The sequence below is a fragment of the Antennarius striatus genome, chromosome 20 (assembly GCF_040054535.1).
Source record: "Antennarius striatus isolate MH-2024 chromosome 20, ASM4005453v1, whole genome shotgun sequence".
Taxonomy (NCBI): Eukaryota; Metazoa; Chordata; class Actinopteri; order Lophiiformes; family Antennariidae; genus Antennarius; species Antennarius striatus.
Window position 1 is genome coordinate 18,222,713 of NC_090795.1, and position 8,171 is coordinate 18,230,883.

Sequence of the window (8,171 nt, forward strand, 5' to 3'; positions counted from 1 at the left end):
TTTAACTAACGCAGCGATAGAGTATGCATTGTTCTTTTTGAACACTACCACTGTCATCCACATAACAGTGGTAGTGAATCCCATGCTTCCTAAGTATGGAGCCAAGCAGGAGCAGATAGGGATCGAGATTCAGATCAAGATTCAAGAACTTTATTGCCATCTCAGCAACAACTTGCTGATAGAAATTTGTCTTGGTTCATGCTCAACATAAACAGGCAACATACATTCAGGAAAAAAAAACAAAAAAACAATACAGTGCAAAGACCAGCAGCATTGGAATTACATCCGGTCGTTTGAAGTGCTGTATGCATTGCATATTGCTATATACATGCATTGTTACAACTGTACACTAGCGAGACAAGGTCTAATAGCTAAAGGGTAAGTGCTATCTCTGAAGCGAGATGTTGAGCAGTTAATACTTCTGTACCTCCTGCCTGATGGAAGGAGCCTGAACAGGTGGTTTGCGGGGTGGGAGTTGTCAGCTATAATTTTATTTGCCTTTCTGATAATTCTAGTGGAAAAGAGTGAGGACAGTGTAGGGAGGCTACATCCAATGATTCTGGGTGCACGTCGTACTACGCTTTCCAGCTTGGCCTTGTCCTGAGAGGTTGTGTGACCAAACCAGACAAGCATGGGACAGGTGAGAACACTCTCGATGGTGGCCCTATGGAAGTGAGTCATTGCTGCTTGCCTGACTTTAAACTTCTTGAGCTGCTGTAGGAAATACAGATGGGATGGGATTTGCTTATAAGAGAGAAGAGAAGAGGGCCCAGAACTGAGCCCTGTGGGACCCCACACAGGAGAGGAGCAGAGGAGGACACCGAGTCGCCAAGGCTGAAACAGAAGGTTCCATCTGCCAAGTACGACCTGAACCACTCCAGTGCTATACCCCTGATGCCCCCCCCCCCACTGTTCCAAGCGAGAGATCAGGATTTCATGGTCACGCATGTACACAAACACAGATAAACACACATACACTAACACACACACACACACACGTCCAACAACGAATAAAAGAATACACACACAACTCAGATCTGCATATTATCAAACTGATAAGTGGAAGTCACTGAAAAGGCACTTTTAATGGGGCACCACCAATAATAATACAGGACAGTCTGTGTTAATGTTGTTTCAACCATAATAAAAGGCAAGAGCAGCGCCATAACCTTTACCTTCAGCTGCCAGAAACAAAACCTGGTGAATTCCTACTGAACGGCAATCACAGTGCTTTTCTCTCTCCTTGTTCTACTTCTTATTCTCTCTCTCTCTCTCTCACACACACACACACACACACACACACACACACACACACACACACACACACACAGACACACAGACACACACACACACACACACACACACGCAGAACATGAAAGGCTCTGACAGATACAGAGACATTTTAGGGCCCTCATCTATCTCCCATGGCCAGAAGCTCTAGTGCTTAGCAAATGTCAACAGAAAATAATGCACACACAAAAGCAATCTTATTTGTTCAAGAATCGCTCTAGGTCACTGCAATTCAGCTGGGCAATGTGCAGGGAGAAGAGTCACAATACAGAACGGCAAAAGCCTGCTTGTTCTGTGCTTTTTGTTTTTTTACCCTTTTCTGTGTATTTACAGTAATTCCCCCCCTCCCCTCATTTCCTTTTCTGTTTGGGTTATTCCTGTTGCTTGTGAAACAAACAAATGTCCTACTAGTGTTTTCTAGCAATCTACATCTTACCTTTTTTTTTTTTTTGGGGGGGGGGGTGTCTCTTCCTCTATATTTTTGTTCTAATAATCCCTTCCTTTTTGATTATTTTGATGAGTGTATTCCTCTGCATTATACATCACCATTCTGTGGCAGGTAGCTAATCAACTAAAACATTCTCTCTATTATTGCTGCTGCAGCAGACGAGGTAGCAATAAGGGAAAAGGTGAATTCAATAAAGCACACGACCAAAGGGCTTTCATTGAAATGATTGCCCTGCCTTTGCCTCTTCTCTCTGTGTTTTATTGTGTTTATTTTGTGGTTATATACTACTTTTCAATGTTCCTACTTTGGTTTGTCCTCTCTAGAATATAATATTTTCCCAGAACCTTTCAAAATCTGAAAACTAAAAAAATAAATTAAAAATCTGAAAATTATTGTGAATAATAACATTTGAGTAGCAGGAGGTGATTTTCCTCCTTGCTACTACTCGGCACTATTCCACACACCATTGTGACTATCTGGCAGTGCCACCTACACTTTAATGTCTGAGCATCTGGTTGTACCTGCTCCTGCCCCCGATCCCTCCCGTGGGGGCTGTGTATCTCTATCTTCTGCCCGCTCTGGATGTACACTTGATCTATGAAGCTCCTCTGGCTGCCTAGAGTTGGCTGCAATTGGCTGCACAGTAGGAAGAAGACTAAGTTACTTTCCGGAGTGGTCAAAACGCCTATTGGCATACTCTGCGTTGAGGGTCCAGATGTTCCACCAGTTGCCTAGAACCTGCATGGCCACCTAGGAGCCATGCACCAAATGTTAAACCTGTATTTTACCTGCTTTTTCTCTCACTGCTATCTTTATTTAGTTCACCCTGGGTTTGTTAGGTGCCTGGGCATGTCTTATTTTTCTTGTCTCACTGTGTTGTCAGGTGCCATGGTCTGGCAGTGGCTATTTAACCCTTGGTGGTGTTTTTTCACAATCACCTTGTGTGCAGTGTGACTAGCAGCTGTGAGAACCCTTATTCTGATTTTGGTTGTCCTTGTCGCTTGGAAAAATACCAGCCCTGCTCTTGTCCCTCCTTCATGCCAAGGCACAGATGGACAAAACAACAATAACAAAAGTAAATTTATGACAGAAATATCCAGTAGAGCGAGTCACCACCAGCCGATGAAGCACAGGTCACCAATTGCTGAGGATTCACCACTGAGGACAGTCCAAATAGTGCCTAAGTCTTTGTTCTTAGAAAAAATAATGTATGATTACCCCCAAAACCCAAACCACAGCTGAACCAGATGAAATGGAACCAGGCTCCCCTAGTGGATGGTGATGCTGATACATTGTGTAGCTTTTGATACCACCAGCCGAGAAAGCGGACAGAGGTCACCGATAGCCGATGATCCACCACACAAAGGCCTGAGAGAGAGAACAGGAGAGGGAGGGAGAGGGACAGAGATAGAGAGCAGGGGGGAGAGTGGTGCTAGAGGGACCAGAATGGCAGAGGATTAATGAGAGGCAGGGGCCGAAAAAAGAAAAGAAACCCTACGGCTCGTTGGCAGGACTAGGCTGAACCTAAACACTGAGACCCCCCCCCCATATTAATTATATGTTTACAGAGAAAATATGCGTTTTGAGTCTAGATTTAAAGATTTCTACGGATTCAGTCTAATATCAATAGGGAGAATCCAGAGGAAAGGTCCTCGATAAGAGAAGGACCTAAGACCACCTGATTTCTCTTTTACTTTTTTCTTTTACTTCCTCCAGTTTTCTGAAACCCTGTCTTTGGAGACTCTTAATCCGACATCTACCTTGATCTGGCAAAAGTTTCCAGCAAAGAACAAACTCTGGTTATTGTATTGACTGATTATAGGAACTTGGCCTACATTCAGTCACTCAGACATTTGCACTCTCGCCAAGCCCGCTGGACTGTTTTTTGGACGCTTCAATTTTGCCATCAGCTATCAATCTGGTTCAAGGAATGTAAAGCTGGATGCTCTATCCTGCTAGTATGCATCTGGAGAGGTACCTGTCAATCCTAACAGTATTCTGTCCCCTCATGTTATAGGAGCTATTCTCTGGGAGATTGAGTCCTTAGTCCAGGAGCCTCGACACATTCAACCGGAACCAGGAAATGGACCACCCAACCACATCTTTGTCACTGATCAAGTCCATCGTCTGGTTCTCCAGTAGTTCGTTCTTCTCCGTTCTCCTGCCACCAGGAGTTGGACGTACTCTCACATTGCTGAATCGGCGTTTCTGGTGGCCATCTATGGATGCTGACATGCAAGCTTATGTATAAGTCTGAACTGTGTGTAACAGGAGGAAGACTTCTCCCTGTCAACGTTGTCCTCTGCCAGTTTCCAGTCGTCCCTGATCACATGTTGCTCTGGATTTTGTTACTCATCTACCACCTTCTGGGGAACACTGTCATTCTCACAATTCTAGACCGTTTTCTAAATTTTGTCACTCTACCTGAGCATTCTTCAACTCGTGTGACTGCTGATCTGCTGGTTCAACATGTTTGCCATCTCCATGACATCCCAGCATTTGGTTTCTGACGGGGTCCATCGTTTCTAACAGGGGTTTGTGGAGCAGTCAAGTCCTTTTTGTCAAGAGTTGGGGGTCACACTCAGCTCGTTCTCTGGTTTCCACCTCAAACCGACAACCTGGTTGAAAGGATATACCAGGACTTGGAGGCAGGTCTCTGCTGCATCACCACCTCCAACCCCTTCTATTGTTTTGGTTGGAGTATGCTTTCAACTCACATCCTTCCTCTGCTACTGGTCTTTCCACTTTTGAGTGTTCCCTAGGCTAACAACCACCGCTGTTTCCTGCCAAAAGGAGGGGTAGATTGCAGTGCCTTCAATTTAGATCCACCTTCATCAATGCCACAGAACCTGGAAGGAGGCTTGAGCTGTCTTGCTTCAGATGGCTGACAGCTATAAAGGCTTTGCTGACTGCCATCGGAGTCCGGCCCAATCTACGCCAATTGTCAGAGAGTTCAGCTCTCTTCCAGAGACAAGCCATTGAAGTCTGAGTCCAACAAATTATTGCCCACATATATTGGTCCTTTGCGAGTAAAAAGTATAATTTACCCTGTCACAATCCGGCTAAAGCTTCCAAAGTTCAGGAGGATTCATCTATCTTTTCATGTCTCTAAATTAAAATCTGTTTTTTCCTTTTGTTGAGTGTCTCTTTGTTTCACTAAGCATTTGTTGCAGATGTCCAAAAACCTATTGTGATATTTGACACACATTTGGCCTCTTTAGAGTGGGAGGAGTCAGGTAATGCGAGTGAAATGAATCTCACCACACTGGAACTCTTCTTGATATTCTTCCCAGAATATATCTGATCTTAGAGATTTGTTATGAATTAATTAATTGCGGATTGACCTCCTAATCATTCCCAGTCAATGGTGTGACACTTAGGGACAAGAGAGGAACAGCTGGAAGGAGCAAAGGGTTCGAAAAGCCAGTACTAAGGCATAGAAGACAACCTAGCAATGGATTTGAGCTACCTCATTCCTAATTTTTGATAACCACTCACATAGCTAAACAGAAACAGGGTTTTTGTGCTTGTCACAGCCTCAGTTAGCCAAGAACTCAAACCATAACATAACTATATGATTCCAACTGCTCGTGATGATTCACACGACACTGTACAGAGAGGCTTATAATATATATATATATATTATAGATGAAGGCTGTATGTGACAGGTAGGAAAACACCAATGGGAGCAGGAGCCAGAGCAACAGACAAGCACACAGAAAGAGTTTCAAAAACTCTCTGAATTTTTGAACAAAAGGAAACTGATAGTTTGATACTGAAAGAAAAGCCCATGTCTTTACCCTGCAGGAGGTCGTGGAGTCTTCATGAGCTGATGGAGGAGGTGGAGGCAGGGAGGATCAGGTGGAGGGAGAAGCTGGTTATGATCTGCAGCATAAGCACAGACAAGAGAGAGACAAGCAGGACATACAAGAGATGGTGAAGAGAGACCACGGAAGAGGATTTATGGGTTGGTTGATCGGCACATTCCAGCTTAACGACAAATTGTTGAGTGTCTCTAGTTCTGTTTATGAATGTGTAAGTACGTAAGACTTCAAAGTTTTACAATGCCCCTCTAAGGTATGCCATATAGAAACGTTAAAAGATGAAATATGTCAATTAAATCATTAGATTTGGATTTCTTTGTTGGGTTGATTTTGAAATATGCAAATAAAATCATACAAAGGCTTTTAAGCAAATAAACAGAAAGGATTAAAATAAGAGAAAACTAGAATCACTTGAAAAATAGGAAGGAATATTACCAATGAATTAGAATGACAGGATATTGATCAGACACGAAAGACATAATGTAACTGTAAAGCAGAGGAAGCAGACATGCAGTACCTTTTTATTATTTTTTATTTTTTTTCAGTACAGTAGCAGCCTCTAATTTGGCCTAATACTAGGCAATGGTTTATGAGGGGAATTTAATTAATTGCAATTTTAATTCTAACGTCTCTTTCCCTCATGACATTTATCTTTGCCACTGCTTTAAATTCTACTGGAATTATGTTCATTTACCACGTATCCTCTGCTAATCCAACTCTTTATTAATGAAACTTCTATTTAATTTTCTCATTCACATACACATTCGCTTACATGTGCATGTACAAGTTTTTATAATCATCCATCCTTTTCTGAAATAATTGACAACTATCATTGACAATTATAGTGTGCAGCTCACAGAACACAGTAAACACTAATTCAAAGATTTAGTTTTTATTTATTTTTAGTCACACTAGTTTCATGGTGTAATCAATTGTCCACCCACTGTCAGAATGAAATACAATAATCCCTCACCTGCTCGTACTTCAAGATGCACGACTTGACTACACAGATTTTTAGTAGGTAGTCACGTGATACCGCACCCGAATTCTATTGGCTGACAAAATCCGGAAGTGTGCTGCATTCCGAGACTCACTGAACGCAGCACACTTCCGTGAAACACAGAAGTGCTTTAAACAGTCTATAAGAGTGCAGGACGAGGAAATACTACTAATAATACTAATAACAATAATTATTATTATTATTGGGTTTATTATTATTACAATAATAATAATAAACCTTTATTGTCCCACAGCGGGGAAATTTGTGCGATCGTAGCAGCGGGGGGGGGGGGTCTTACATAAACACTTAAATAATATACATATATATTAACATTGCAACATACAGTATGACATTTACATATTGACATATTGTAAACATATTAACATATATCTTATTATCAGAAATTTACACTTATATTTACACATCAAAAATATACACTACAGGCTGGAGATTACACTGTTCATCCAGAATTACAATGTTTTGTTCTTTGAGTTCTTTGAGTTCTCTGACTGTTCCGCTGGGAGGATTGCTGGTTGTACAGTCTGACGGCCGTGGGCAGGAAGGACCTGCGATAGCGTTCCTTCACGCATCTCGGGTGAAGCAACCTATCGCTGAAGGAGCTCTCCAGTGATGTCAGTGTGCCCTGCAGAGGGTGGGAGTGGTTCTTCATCATCGATGACAGCTTGGCTGTCATCCTCCTCTCCACCACCACCTCCACTGAGTCCAGGGAGCATCCTAGGACAGAACCCGCCTTCTTAATCAGCCTGTCCAGTCTCTTCCTGTCGGCCGCAGTGATGCTGCTCCCCCAGCAGACCACCGCATGGGGCTACTACTGTGTCATAAAAAGTCTTTAGGAGTGGCCCCCGCACTCCAAAAGACCTCAGCCTCCGGAGCAGATAGAGTCTGCTCTGACCCTTTTTGTAGAGGGAGTGAGTGTTGGTACTCCAGTCCAGTTTATTGTTGAGGTGAACACCCAGGTACTTGTACGAGGACACCACCTCGATGTCCGTACCCTGGATATTCACCGGTGTAACCGGGCAGAGTGATCGCCTTTGGAAATCCACCACCAGCTCCTTAGTTTTACCCGCGTTGATCTGGAGGTGGTTCCGCTGGCACCAGTCCACAAAGTCCTGGGTCAGTTCTCTGTACTCTCTGTCGTCCCCATCGGTGATGAGGCCGAAGATTGCAGAGTCGTCAGAGAACTTCTGCAGGTGACATGTGGGGGAGTTGTAGGAGAAGTTTGCAGTGTAGAGGGTGAACAGGAACGGAGCCAGAACCGTTCCCTGAGGTGCCCCTGTGCTGCAGACAACCGTGTTCGACACACAGTCCCGGGTCCTCACAAACTGCAGGCGATTGGTCAAATAGTCCAATATCCAGTCCGTGAGGTGGTGGTCCAACCCAGTGATCTCCAGTTTGTCCCTCAACAGTGCCGGTTGTATAGTATTGAAAGCACAGGAGAAATCAAAAGCCATGATCCTCACAGTGCTCCCAGGCCTCTCCAGGTGAGACAAAGCTCAATGCTGAAAGAAAATGATGGCGTCATCCACCCCGATGGCAGGCTGGTAAGAGAACTGGAGTGGGTCCAGTGATGGGCTCACCAGGGGTCGGA

The 8,171-nt window shown here is 43.7% G+C and overlaps 1 long non-coding RNA gene across 1 annotated transcript; it reads left to right on the forward strand.

The window, feature by feature from the left end:
* Positions 1 to 506: 506 nt before the first annotated feature.
* On the forward strand, positions 507 to 4,005 carry LOC137614040 (uncharacterized). The gene is made up of 3 exons (XR_011039026.1): positions 507 to 640; positions 721 to 860; positions 3,756 to 4,005. It is a non-coding gene; the product is annotated as an uncharacterized lncRNA (long non-coding RNA).
* Positions 4,006 to 8,171: the final 4,166 nt, after the last annotated feature.